The 14,067-nt window shown below is 46.2% G+C and overlaps 1 protein-coding gene across 7 annotated transcripts in view; it reads right to left on the reverse strand.

Moving 5' to 3' along the window:
* Positions 1 to 14,067, reverse strand: part of slc7a14a (solute carrier family 7 member 14a) — a 43,879-nt gene that overhangs the window by 11,457 nt on the left and 18,355 nt on the right. For 4 of the 7 annotated variants that reach the window (XM_068580280.1, XM_068580275.1, XM_068580276.1 and 1 more), the window contains 2 exons: positions 11,940 to 12,457; positions 9,691 to 9,778 (listed from right to left, as the gene is read on the reverse strand). The gene's annotated coding sequence lies outside the window, so the exon portion shown is untranslated. Of the gene's footprint in view, positions 1 to 9,690; positions 9,779 to 11,939; positions 12,922 to 14,067 lie in introns of those variants that run through there. The other 3 variants (XM_068580277.1, XM_068580278.1, XM_068580281.1) reach the window with 3 other exon arrangements.

The following is a 14,067-nucleotide window of genomic DNA, read 5'->3' on the forward strand; positions in this document are numbered from 1 at the left end:
AGCTGCTGAACGAGCAGCAGATACGAGGAGCTGCAGAAGGTGATTTAATTTGTGCGTGAGGTCGAGCGAGGGGCAGTTAACCCCTTCAGGAGGCCGACTGGCAGGCGATGACATCACCCTCAAAGCGTCTTTTACCGGCTCATTGAAAATATAACACTGAATATATGATTGGCAGAAAGCGACATAACTCACATGCATTTTTCAGCTCGATCATCTTGACAAATAAGCCCCATTTGAAGAAGTAACAGAGAATTAAATAAGCTAGTGTTGTCTGCTTTAAACGGACTGCACTGACATATCATATAGCTCTTGATATATCAATATTAAGAGGTCAGTATTACCGTCGTCAGGAGCTGCAGCACTTTGAACTCATCCAGTACGGATGAAGACCCACAGCCAGGTACTCATCACATTACCATGGACTGCTTCAGTTACCAGAGGAAACAATTGAAGTAAGTAATGGTGCGGTTGCTGGTGCAGACAACCTTCTACACTTGTGGATATTTCGAAAAAGCCAAGTTCGATTTGTGGATGAATAAACCACCAAGGAAACGAATATTTCCCCCCAAAAAAATCAACTAATTATTTAAGCTTCAGCCTCTTCTTGTTGTCCTCTTCTCGTCTTCTTTTCCTCGGCCCTCCTCCAGTACCTGAAGCTCATCAAGTAAACCTTAAAAACTAAGTGAACCGCCGTTGGAAGCTTTATTTTGAAAAGCCAAAAAGCGGCTGCACGCATGTGCAAACGAGCACCACACACCTGTGGTTCAACATACTCGTGCGCCACTGCACCTCATTTCAAGTACAGGCAAATAGATGATGTTATCCTGCAAAATAAAAGGATAACTCTGTTGATATTGTTCGTGATGGAGCTGCTGAAACAAAAACAATCGGTATTCGCTCCATGATGGGTAATCTCTATTATCAATCATGTGTTTTGTGTTTTTTTTTGGACTCAGGAAATGGTGTGGGAACATTTCTAAATGCCAGATCGCTGCACTCTGGTGGAGCTCGCTCTCTCTCTCGCTCTCTCTCTCTCTCTCTCTCTCTCTCACCAACTCATTGTAAACTCATATCACACAAAGCGTGCGCGCTGGCAGCTGCTACTTATTCAATAGCAACATCTGCGCGGCGCACAGCGGTGTTTCCTTCAGAGCTTCAAATGGAAGGAAAAAAAAACTAAAGTGCCATCGGCGCCGTTAGCTGCTGAATTATTTAATGCAGTGTGTGGGCGACGGGGCAAAACATTTTATATTTAAACATCGAGCGAAAAGGGATAACTCATGTCGCTGCTGCCATTTCATTACGAGAGAGAGTTGAAATACGAGCGCAAGTGTGAACAGAACGGCACGCTGGGAGAAAAACACCGCGAAATAAAGAGGGAAAATTGGTAAATGCCATCGCCCAGCGTGAGGGCCGCTGCTGTGTTTACCGCAGCCGTGTTTCACACACACAAGCAGGGTGATAGACATCAGAACGAGACCTTTCTTCAATATCATATCACTAAACAAACCCAGCGCGTTATCTGCTTAGTGCCGCTGTTTAAAGATCAATAGTTGAATCCCTGTCATCGTAATCATCACCACCACCTCCAGCTCCTCCGTCTTAGTGTTTTCCTCTCCAGAGGAGCGAGCTGTCAGGACGTCCGTCCCGGCGTCTAATCGGCCGTGACTAAGCCCGTCTCCGTGTCCGCCCCTGCCGGCGTCTGAATTAACGGGTGAATAACTTGATTGGGGCTCTTGTTGCTTTTACAGTCAGTGCTGCATCGGTTTAATAAAGCTGAGAGCCAAGCTGGCACACCGGCTCGCGTTGCACCCGACCTCTGTGAAAAAACGACTAAGATCTGGCGAAGGGCCGCCAGTCGAGAGCATTTTTCTTCACTTAATCGCTTGATGTGTTCTCCTCTTTTTCTCACTCTTTTGAGTTTTGCGCTAATCAGCAAACACGCTAAACTTAGATGTGGAACGTGCTGAATGTGTGACCTGCTTTACGTCTGCATTTTAGCCCGCGGGGAGACACAGTGCGACGTATTAGCATGTTGATCGAGCTGTTTGTTGGAGGAAAGCGCCTCCTGGTGGATCAGTCAACTCATCGGTCATTTTGGTATCCATCGATTGAAAGATTTCTTTGGTCATTTACCGTAAAAGTCGGGGTACAAGTCGCTACTAGCTTCGGTGGGCGTCCCCCGCTGTAGCAAGCTAGCGCTGCTGCTAGCTCCCCGTTGCTAGCTGCTACTGCCCGCGTCCCCACTGCCTGAGTCTGGCGTCAAGTGGTTGTGTGGGAGCTAGCAGGGAGCTAGCAGGGAGCTAGCAGGGAGCTAGCGCAGCGCTAGAAGAGAGCTAGCAGCGGCGCTACCCACCAAATGTAGCAGCGGCTTGTAACCCGACTTTTACAGTAGTTAATTTTTATGCTTTTTAATGCAGTTAGAAGCTTGGGTGTGACTATTGGTGTAAAAAGAAGTAATGCAGATTAAACAATGAAATATAAAATTGTGTGAGTGTTCGTCGACGAAGGTTTTCTTTTGTTGTAGGTCGGCTAGTCGTGTGAAAAAAGGAAAAGTGAGTGTGCATAATTCATGTCAGTCTGCACAGCTCTACTTCAGTGCCTCTCCGTGTTGAGATTTATGATGCTCGCCTCAGAGTCTGAAGCCTAATATAATATAATAATGCACGGCTATCGATTCATATAATACCCACGCTCAGTTAATCCCTTAACATCAAACATCGTGTTCTTTAAAATGCAAAACAGTATATATATGACATTATATTTGTGTTAGAATTAAAGAAAAAAACAAGACAAATATTGAAACGTAATTTCCTCCAACGTAAAAATAAATACATGATCCGGTTGAGGAGGCTTATGGATATCAGCAGTAATTGGCCGCTACATGGAGATGTGGAGTCCTACATTTATTCCCCTCTGCTCCGCTGACTTGGTGGCTGTCTGGCTGATTCAGGGCCTCGGCTGACTGGCCACGGTCTCCCCGCCTGACAAGTCTAATGAATCTGATTCCTCATTTGACACAAAAGAGAAATTGCCTCCTGCCAGGTTGATTTCACCGCCTGACTCATCAGTCACACACACACACACACACACACACACACACACAAATATCCCTGTCTGTCTACAGTGTTCTGAGACTGCATATTAAATAAGAAACGGTGAGGTTCCCATCGGTTTTCGCTGAGACGGCTGCCCGCTAATTTACTGAAAAAGTATTTGTTTCTTCTGCTCCGGAAGCAACAAATACTAATAACTGAACCTGATTGAATTGCTGCATCTCACTACTGCGTTTTATGCTCCGTTAGAAACCCAAAACATACGACTATGAAACTGAAAATGAACATGAGCATGTCCCTGCTCAACACGGACGACGTCAAAGCAACAAACAATGTGCCAGAAAATGAGGGAAAAGCAGGAAGGAAATTGATCCAAGAAAGTCTACATTCGGTATCAACAAATTAACGGCTGAGCGCTGATCCGGCGTGTCATCCAGCACCGTTTAGTGTAATGTGTTGGTCGCCGCTATTGGAGCTGGTTGCGGACCAACACAAACACACAACGTCCCTCTGCTCCCGTCGGTTTGGCCGTGTGACCAGTTTACTCTCTACATTTCTGGCTCCAAATCTGTCTCGCTAATGACTCTGATTCACAAAACATTAATCCTCTGTGGTCGTAGCGTCGAGGATATAGCGCCGATGTATTGCCCCTCTATCTGTTTTTCCAAAGTGGAAAGTGGTGCTGCCGGTGCCAAAGCTACAGACATATTGCTGCGCATGGCTGACCCCGTCAGACAGCCCCAGTTCACTCACAACTCAGCCCGGCCCATCCCCGTCCATCTTCGCCCTAATGCACCACAGTGGGAGCCTGGAGCTTGAAGCACAGTGAGTCTGGCTCCAGACTGCGAAATAAATAAAAACAACGGTATCACTCCCTCCGGCTCGCCCTGCCTAACCAGCCACGTTGCTCATAGCTCCCCGTCTGTGTGGCCTTCAAGCACTAAAAAAGAAATCAGGTCATTTCACACTCAAGACACTGAACCCCCCTGACTTGATGCACCTCGATTGCAGATATTTTGACTTAGAGGCGGCTTAAAAACTGGCTAATCGATATCCTCCTGACTAATCCTTCGAGGAGGAGCTCTGACACTGTGACATATAAGGAGACAATCAGAGAAAATGGAGAAAGGAAATGTTGCCAAGAGACATTTCTTCCAACAGTATGGCCTTTATCGATCCAATTTGCTAATCCCCATCCTCTCTGCAGGCAGCGTTGTGCTTCTGCGGCGTCCAAAAGGGATTTTTCTAGAGAACGACCACTGCGTAAAACATTTGCCTGGTCGTTCATGATAGGGATAGCAGTAGCTATCAGTCTGGGTGGAGTAACATAATGCAACAACAATATTAGAATACAACAAGAAACAAGAAAGCCAACAGTAAAGGTTGTGATGTAAGTGCAGTGCACGTTCTTTTTGATAGCCTACATGATTATTCAGTAGCACTTTATAATAAGTACACACTATTTAGCATCAGTAAAACATGAATAAACACTGAATTCATCCTTTATAAAGCAGTATTCAAACATGAATACTCATTACCGTGAAAGTTGGGTTACAAGCCGCTAACACCTTCGGTAAGCTTCCCAGCTAGCTCCCAGCTGTAGCCACCTAGCGCTGCTGCTAGCTCTTCACTTACGCTGCTGGTAGCTCCCCGCTAGCTCTCAGCTAGCAGACTCGACGCCTGACAGGAGCTAAAAGCAGCGCTAGCTTGCTACAGCGGGGACACCCACTGAAGGTAGAAGCGGCTTTTAACCCGAGTTTTTACGGTAGTAACTCATTCGTATGCAATTCATAAACACACTTTAACTGTTTCATTCTTGAAACCTTCTCTCTAACCTCCCCGGTCAGCACAGATACCTGTTTGTCAGCTTGCTAACAGATGAGTGTCGTCCCTGTTGTGTGCACTGCTCACTTTGTTCAAAAGGTCTGCTGATTGATGATCCTTTTGTCTTTCTTTTTTCCCTCATCGATTCCTACTTAAATCTCTCTAAAATCTCGTGGGACACTTTCTCCCCTTTACCATCTGACTTCATCTCTGTCTCTTAAAGCTAAATGAAGTCAGACTGTGTCCTGATATAGGAATTGTTCTCTTTTTTTATCTTAATAACATTTAGCATGACAATCTAAATCCATCAAATGTGGATGCAAAATGTAGGATTGATCAGTGAGAGTACCTTGTTTTTTTTGGGAAAGGAGAACCTCATACCGACCACTGTCCACTCTTCTTCAGACACTAATGTAATTCTTTAAGGAAGTCCATCAGTTTCAAAAACATAATGAAACATAAACAGATTCCAAACGATTGCATTTCATCTCAGGGAAATTGCAGGAAGCAAAAAGCATAACGAAGGACAAAGTGTCACCATCAACTCCATAAAGAAAGGAGAATACTCATGTAATTGTATCTTCTCCCGCCGCATTGATGACCATTTATGTGTGTTTTAATATCCTTACTCCCGTTTTACAAGCGTTTCCTTGCCTTCTGTTAGTGACTTAGTCTTTTTTTTAACTGAGGGCAACACTAACATGAGGGAAGGAGGCCTTTAGGGCCATGATCAGGACAAAGCCTCAGAGACATACAATGATTTCACTTTGACCACTGGAACTACTTTTGTGCAAAAATAATGGGCAGTGTTTGTCAATGAAACAGGATTTGTTTTATAACAATGACTATTGAAAACCAGTGCAGACCTTTCATAAACACAAGGGAACAAAGGTTAACCATCCACAACAACCATCTGCTCTTTAGGAGGAAGAAAAATATATATTTCGACGCGGCGGCTCAAAGAAGAGGTTTGTCTTTTCCAATTTGTCCGACTCCAAATATCAATTTAATAAAGTGGCATCTTGTTTAATAAAAACATGACAAAAGATGGAGGCAAAAAAAAAAAAAGATGCAGAAAATAACTACAATACGGAGAAACCTGCAGGGAAGAAACCAGAGTTGCAAATTTATATCAGTGATCGGATTACAATGTAATGATAACGATCACGGCCGCCTACCGCCCACACACCCTCTAGTCTCTTTCCGTCTCTGTTGTCTCTCCTTCTATTTTCTCCCTTTAAGTCCTGTTGAGCCAATAACCAGAGGTGTGTGTGCATGTGTGTGTGTGTGCGTGTGTGTTCTGGCAGAGACAAACAAAAGGAAGCAATATGCGTCTGTGTGTGTGTGTGAGGTCCTGATTATATTAGCCTTTATGCGCAGGCAGGTTCACTGACGTCAGTGCTGAGCAGCATCGGATGCAGAAAGAGAGGTGGGGGCCGGTCAGCCATTCATAAAGGTACAAACGAAAGAAGGCGTATTGCTGTGTATGCGTGTACGTTTGTGCATGAGTCACACCGATATTTTATAATAAGAGTGTACTCGTGGCGTCGCTAAATATTAAGAATTTATCTGCAAAAGAGATATGAACATCTCCGTCTTAATGAGGCCTTCATGTGTGCTCTATTGTCTATTATCACACACAATCACTTAGCATCTCCCTGATAGATGAATGGGAGATCAGCTGTTACAGTTATTCTGTGTATTCTTTGTTCGGATTTTGACCGAAATTGAGCGCGACTGTAATCGATCGCGTTGTAGCAACAACGCACGACGCGACAATGCAAAAACAATTGATCATTATGATGAAGCGACAGGGAATTATCACCTGAGTGAGTTCCTCTAAAGTGAGTTTCAGCTCAGTATTCAGCCGACTGTACGGATTTAGTTCTCACCGCTCTCATAGTGTCATTTTTCGGGGCCGAAGCGGGCAGCTGTTTTCGGTGAAAATGCTCTAAAAAGCCTCTGCAGGTTGCTGCTTAGCGGGTGGTTTACAGACAGACTGTTAGCGAGTGAACACGGTGGAGCGTTAAATGGCTAAAGAGGCAGATATTTCCCTCAGGAGTTGGTAAAGAACCAATAACAGAGCTAAAGGAGCTAAAATGCAAGAGTCCTGTCCTGTAACTCTGCTGGATGTGTAAACATACACTTGTATCCCTGCTGTAGCAAGCTAGCGCTGCTGCTAGCTCCCCGCTAGCTGCTGCTGCCCCGCTGCAGTAGTCGGGCGTCGAGCTGGCGCTGGTCCCGCTACCTGCGGTGGTTGTCGGGGAGCTAGCAGGGAGCTAGCAGAGAGCTAGCGGTAAGCGGAGCAGCAGCGCTAGCTGGCTACAGCGGGGCGCTAGCGGGGACACCCACCAAAGGTAGTAGCGGCTTGTAACCCGACTTTTACGGTACATTACGTTTCATTTAGCTGACGCTTGTATCCAAAGAGGGCGCTAGCTCGCTGCTAGCATAGAATAGATCATGTTCACATGCTTTCATGTTTAAAAAACACAATATTCTTCTCATAATACACCTAATACAGATACCCAGATGGTAAAATCCAATTATCCTTCACGTGACATAGAGAGAGATAAATCTGAATGGCTTATTGAATTACATATTTTCTGATCTAAGCCGAAGCCGACTGGGTCGTCCTCACGGTGTATGGGTTAATGGACACCTCTGGATATCTAAAGGTATGTGCAAAAACACAGAAAAATATAGATTTTTATGACATGTTACGTTTAAAATGAGCCCTTGTTTCATTCAGTATAGCACGACAGCCTCGCTTGGTCTGGTATGAACAGTTAGCTCCTGCTGGCTAAAGCTAGCTGGTGTTTAGATAGATGTGCTAACATAGCAAACAGCTAGATTGTGCACTTTGTAACCCATACAGTCAAAAGTATGGACCACATGATGAAAACATACTTTTAGTAAAAGTGTTTTGTATTACATCATGAGATTATACATATTTAGTTTTGTTTGTGCATGTGTTGGGAAGTATTCAAACTTCATAAGACTGTGTAGGGGTTAAAACACACACCACTTCCTGCTTCAAATCCTGCAGCTTTGTCTCATCTTTCTTCCTCTTTCTCTCCATCACCTCTACCTGTTTTAAAAAAGTGTTCATTCTCAAACTTCACAAGACATCAGGATTAAAAATTAGAAAAAAAACACCTCCTGAAAGTGAAATTGTTCAGCCAAAATGTAAAAAACATAAACAATACAAACAACAGCATGTGATGCTCCAGTTTAAAGGCAGCCGTGCTATTTCTGCCATGGCTGAAGTGCCCTTGAGCAAGGTGCAAGTCACCGCACCTCAAGCTGCTCTAGTGGTGTTGTCCCTCATGGGACTCAGAGTCCTCTTGAGACCGGGATGTGTGTGTGTGTGTGTGTGTGTGTGTGTGTGTGTGTGTGTGTGTGTGTGTGTGTGTGTGTGTGTGTGTGTGTGTGTGTGTGTGTGTGTGTGTGATATGTAGACAAACTTCAGCTAACTCGGTCAGTTATATAATCTTCTGGTATTTCTTATCGTGGTTGGTTTCACCCACCCCATCCTCCTCATCCTCATCCTCATCCTGTTTCTTCCTCTTCCTCTTCAGCATCCATTGTTCTGCCTTTTCTGTGTTTCGCTTTAGTTCCTCTGTTCATTAAATTGTCCGTTCAGCGTGCAGACCCAGCAATGCAAACACAACCTCCATCTGAAGTCCATTGTGTTGGAGACGCACCCCTCCTTGCTCTTCCTCTCCTCCTGTGTCTGTCGGGGCGAGTTAGAGGCACCTGTTGAGCGCTGACAGGGCCGTGAAGCTCGAGCGTAAGAGCTGGGGCGATCTGACGACGGCTGTTTTCAGCACGTCATCACAACCGAGAAACAAGAATTGAGGAGGGGAAAAAGAGAGAGAGAGAGAGAGATACAAGACCGTATGGCCGAGAGAGACGGAGAGACAGAGAGAGCTGGCCATGTCATTAGGGATTAGCCCAGTTCCACAGCTTGAGGCTTTCAGTGTATGAGTGCTCTTGTCCTCACACACACACACACACATGCATCCTGCCTCGCAGTGTGTGTGTGTGTGGGGCAATAGATGGAGGGATAGGGCAACGAGTGACAAAACAAAGAGGCTGGCCGGCTGGGATTAATACAACAAATCTTTCTCCACGTCAGATAGGAGTCAGCCTTTGTTGGAAGCTCATGCCGCCATCACCTTCTCACGTCGGAGGAGAACACCTCCCCACATCACCGAACATCTCGCCTCCCTTCCAGAACGTGAATAAGTTTCACCATCTTTGTTTCTCTCCTCTCCCTCTTGACACACCTTAACACAATCCACAGAAGCGACGCATGCACATGCTCTCTCACCTGCACAACAAACCAAAAAACACACTTAAGCAAACGTCCCACCCTCTCTCAGCCGAGTGTGTGTGTGTGTGTCTTCCTGCACACGTCGGCTGCTGCAGCTCTGGTCCGGTGGGAGCAGCGACACCCTCCCTCAACTCTCTCTCTCTACCCTTCCCTCCTTCTCACACACACCGCTAAGGTGAGCTGCGCATGCAGGAAGAGACCGTTCCCCGACATTTCCGTCCAGTCCGCGGACTCACTAAAACACCTCCCCTCCCCGCTACGAGGACGCGCGGTGTGTGTTATGCGCCATCGCGCGTGGAAGAAGAAGAAAAAACTGCACAAAGGAAGACAACAACAACAAAAAAAAGGCAGGAGGATGGAGGGAGTGAGGGAGGGAGGGTCACTTTGAGAGGTGGATGTGTAATCTTATAGTTGGAGGAGACGAGTTGGAGACGAGAGGAAAGAGGGAGAAAAAAGTAAAGGACAAACACTCACTGTGGCTCGGCTTGGATTAGAGGATGCCCATGTCGGATGCTGCAGTCGGTCACCAGGCACAGCATCAGCAGCATCTCCGGGCTGCGCGCTGCTTCGGCGGGGGACGAGGGGAGGAGGAGGAGGGAGGATGGAGAAGGGAGGAGGAGGAGGAGGAGGGTGAGGCTGATGATGTAAAAAGCTTTAAATCATTCAGGAGCCCGCTGCACGACATGTGACCGCCGACACGCTTTATTATTCATCCGGTTTGTTTCCTGGTCGCCGTTGTTCCGGGTCTTCTTCTTCCCAGATGCTCTTTGTGTAGCACAACGGAGCTACTGGTGATACTTTATACTTGTTTTTTTGGTTTATTGTGTTGCTATTTTACACATTAGACCACCTGAGAGAAGTTTTTTTTTTTTACAAGATATAAAGAATTTCCAAAATCGAGCTTTAGGGTCATTTTTTTTTTTTGCCTTTTGACAATGGTGCCTCGTTATATAGAGAGCTGAGATTATTCTGCAATGTTTTATGTAAAACAAGGGTATGTATCTGATTTGCAAGTGCCTTTAAAAGGTGAATTTAAGAAATTCAAAAAGTGATTTATCTTTATAAATGCTCATATTTTACAGAAGGGTTTTTATCCAGGTAAAATTATTGTAAAGGATTGACTACCAAATATTTATTTGGTGTATAATAAACATTTTATATGAGACAGGGGGAGCAGGGGTAACCACATCTTCACCAGTGTTGTTAAAAAAAATGTTTTTTTTGGTTCATCCTCACCTCAGCAGTGAAGGTGAGAGGTGAAACCACAGTTTTCTTTTTTACTGATTCCCCTGAAGGGCTCTTCTCTAACCTGAGCGTGTCATTTCCCTGGTAGTGGCTCTACAGTCCAGCAGGAGATCAATAGCTTGTGAAATTGCCACACAGAGAGCGGCGGCGACAAATCTTCCTTTTACACTGCAAAAGTGGACGGTACGAGAAGTCGCTGTCCAACATAATTATGTCAGATCTGGACGGTTATTGTACATTTTCCACATGACGCGGCGACCAGAGGGGTTTCTCAGAAGCAACAAAGAGGGAAACAAACCCACCGTTTGTTTCCAGGCCGAGGCAGCGAGAGTCATGTAAAGGCCCGCTGCTGAATTATTAAATCCAGCTGGTGTCTGATCAAATATTCAGAAGATGGACATGTTATTTGCCATAGATAGTAGCCTATTTATGTCGGCTGCGTTGTGTGTGTGCATCATTGTGTGTGTCTGCACTGTAACCACTCCTCCGCCGTGTGGTTAGTGCAGGGCTTTATGTGTTCACTTATTCACTCTGACAGACTGTGGCTTCAAACCGGCGTCGTTGTGTTGTGACGCGACGCTGCAGCCACGAGCGCGGCGTCCGGGAGGCAAAGCAAAGTTATTTATATCAAACCCCAGACACTCGCCTTCATATTGTGTCCTCTGCAGTGGTGCTGTTTTCTTTCGGCAGCCATCTTTGTTGTTGTCGGGTTTTTATTTGCAAATTAAAGAAATCTAAAATGGTCAGAATCTGAATCATTTACCGCCGGGTTTGATATGATGGAAGGTGCATAACAATAAACATATACATGAAACAAAGCAATATAAAAATAGAATGAACATAAATGTGTTAACATACATCACAAAGTCAAATAAAACACATGAGTAGAAAAACATGGCGGCTAGCCATCTGAGTGAAAGCTACTACATTAGCTTGGGTTAAATAAATAAAAGGAAGGTTTACATTCAGTGTGTCGTGTTTCCTCGCCGTGTGAAAGCTAATTCTGCTGAAAGCTAAGTCGAAGCCAGCGTTTTCAACTCATGCAACCGACGTTAGCTAAATTCTCTAGCTAGCTAGCTGCTAGCAAAACACACGCCGCATACAGTTGTCATTTCAGTCTGCAGCTTGACTTCTTCTACCTCAAGGACACGTTGCTGAAGAAAGGATTCAGAGGTAAACGCGCCGCCGTTGTTGTTGATAACTGCATGAGTGTAAAGCACAACAGACACAGCGCGCGGAGATTAGCATGCGTCGGTTTCTACTCTGTAAATACATGAAGATCTATTGCTTGCTGTGCTTCTACTCTGCGGTTTAATACTGTGGCTGCAGCTCCTTTGTTTTTTCCAACCTCACACTCTACTGCTTTTTCACTTCACTGCTAAATGTCAGCAGCTACCCCGCAGTCCAGCGGCTGTGTGTGTGTGAGAGAGTGTGTGTGTGTGTGAGAGTGTGTGACGGAGGGCTGAGAGATGACTCACTATCACTGCGCCCTGAGCAGACGAACAGCTGTGAGACCTGAGCGCCACTACCCATAATTCAACGCTGTCTGATGAGGCCACGGGGCGACGGAGCAGGAGTGACCCCTGTTATCCAACAGAGATGGACCTGCAGGAACACACACACACACACACACGAACACACACACACACACACACACACATATTCCTCATATGTCAAATTAGACTGTCACTTCTTTAATGCACGTGAGGTTTGACCGTGGCTGTTAATGGACGCGGCCTTTGCACACATGCACGTGCACTGGAGGCGTGAACATGTGCTGCGTCGCTTCTCCTTGTGTCTAATAGATTTATCGAGTATCATATTTCCGCTCTGTGACTAACCGGCCTGCTCGCACCTCATCCTCATAAATGCTCCGTTGTTCAGGACTCGACATCCAGCTCCATCGTCTCTCCTCCGTCCACGTCGGCCTCCTCCGCTTCGCTCCATCGGGCATTTATTATTCAACACAGTCTGCAGGACGGAGCGCGCTCACTGTCTGAGGAGGGGGGATGGAGAGGAAAGGAGGGAGGAAGAGAAGGAGGAGACAAGAAGACAAGGAGAGGAGGAGGAGACAAGGAGAGGAGGAGAGAATGAGAGGAGGAGAGGAGGAGATAAGGAGGGTGGAGGGGGGAGAAGAGAGGAGGGGAGGGGAGGAAGAGAGGAGACAAAAAGACAAGGAGAGGATGAGAGGAGGAGACAAGGAGGATGGAGGGAGAAGGAGAGGAAGAGAGGAGGAGAGGAGGAGACAAGACAAGGAGAGGAGGAGAGGAGACAAGGAGGATGGAGGGGGAGAAGAGAGGAGGGGAGGAGAGAAAGAGGAGAGGAAGAGAGGAGACAAAAAGACAAGGAGAGGATGAGAGAAGGAGAGGAGGAGATGAGGAGGATGGAGGGGGAGAAGAGAGGAGGGGAGGAGAGAAAGAGGAGACAAGAAGACAAGGAGAGGATGAGAGAAGGAGAGGAGGAGATAAGGAGGAGGAGCAGGAGAGGAGAAGAGGAGACAAAGAGGATGAAGGGAGAAGGAGAGGAAGAGAGGAGGAGAGGGGGAGAAAAGGGGAAGACAAGAAGACGAGTAGAGGATGAGAGGAGCGGAGGAGACAAGGAGGATGGAGGGGGAGAAGAGAGGAGGGGAGGAGAGAAAGAGGAGACAAGAAGACAAGGAGAGGATGAGAGAAGGAGAGGAGGAGACAAGGAGAGGAGGAGATAAGGAGGAGGAGCAGGAGAGGAGAAGAGGAGACAAGGAGGATGAACGGAGAAGGAGAGGAAGAGAGGAGGAGAGGGGGAGAAAAGGAGAAGACAAGAAGACAAGGAGAGGAGGAGGAGATAAGGAGACAAGGAGAGGAGACAAGAAGACAAGGAGAGGAGGAAAACTGAGAACAAGGGGTCGCTTTGGAAGCAAAGAGTAAAAATGGAGAGAGAGAAAGAGATAAATGTGAAGGTGGTGAGTCAGGAGAGAGAGAGAGCAGCACAATGATGACGAAAGAGGGAACTATGAAGAGGCAACAGACAAACAGGTGGAGTCGGGGAACAAGGAAGGATGGAGCGAGATGGAGCTTTTTATTTCATTTTTAACGGGTCGGTTGTGAAGCTGCTTGTCTTCAGTCTGCAGAACCTGATGATGCCGGAAAAGATAAACTCAGACTTTCATCCCCGCAGCCGAACAAAGACGCTTTTCCCAACATCTTTAAAAGAGGCTCACGGTGAACGATCAATGCAAAATCCCTCTTTTATCTCTTTGAATTGAGTTAAAGCGTCATTATCTACCCGCCGCTACAGGAAGACTTTATCAACGTCCAGGAACCTAAAGGACGTCCAGCATTGTTCATGTCACAGTGGAACATTTACCTTTATATTGCCCTCAAAAAAGGGTCGGCGGAGACCAAAAACAGAGCTAAAAGAGAGTGAAACGACTCCAAATGAACGCTAGCGTGTCCTTAAACTACTGGACGTGTAAATAAGCGACAGTTCGCCGATAATTCCTCTCAGGTCGGCGAGGTAGTTGTTCTCAAAAACAAGGTTTACTAGACAAACACTCACAGCGAGTTTACACAGACTAAACACACAGAGCAACGAGGTGGACACAATGAGGGCGGGGCTTGCAATCAGACA

The sequence above is a fragment of the Clinocottus analis genome, unplaced genomic scaffold (genome assembly GCF_023055335.1).
Source record: "Clinocottus analis isolate CAN_PGR_092001 unplaced genomic scaffold, fCliAna1.0.p SCAF_17, whole genome shotgun sequence".
NCBI classification, from domain to species: domain Eukaryota; kingdom Metazoa; phylum Chordata; class Actinopteri; order Perciformes; family Cottidae; genus Clinocottus; species Clinocottus analis.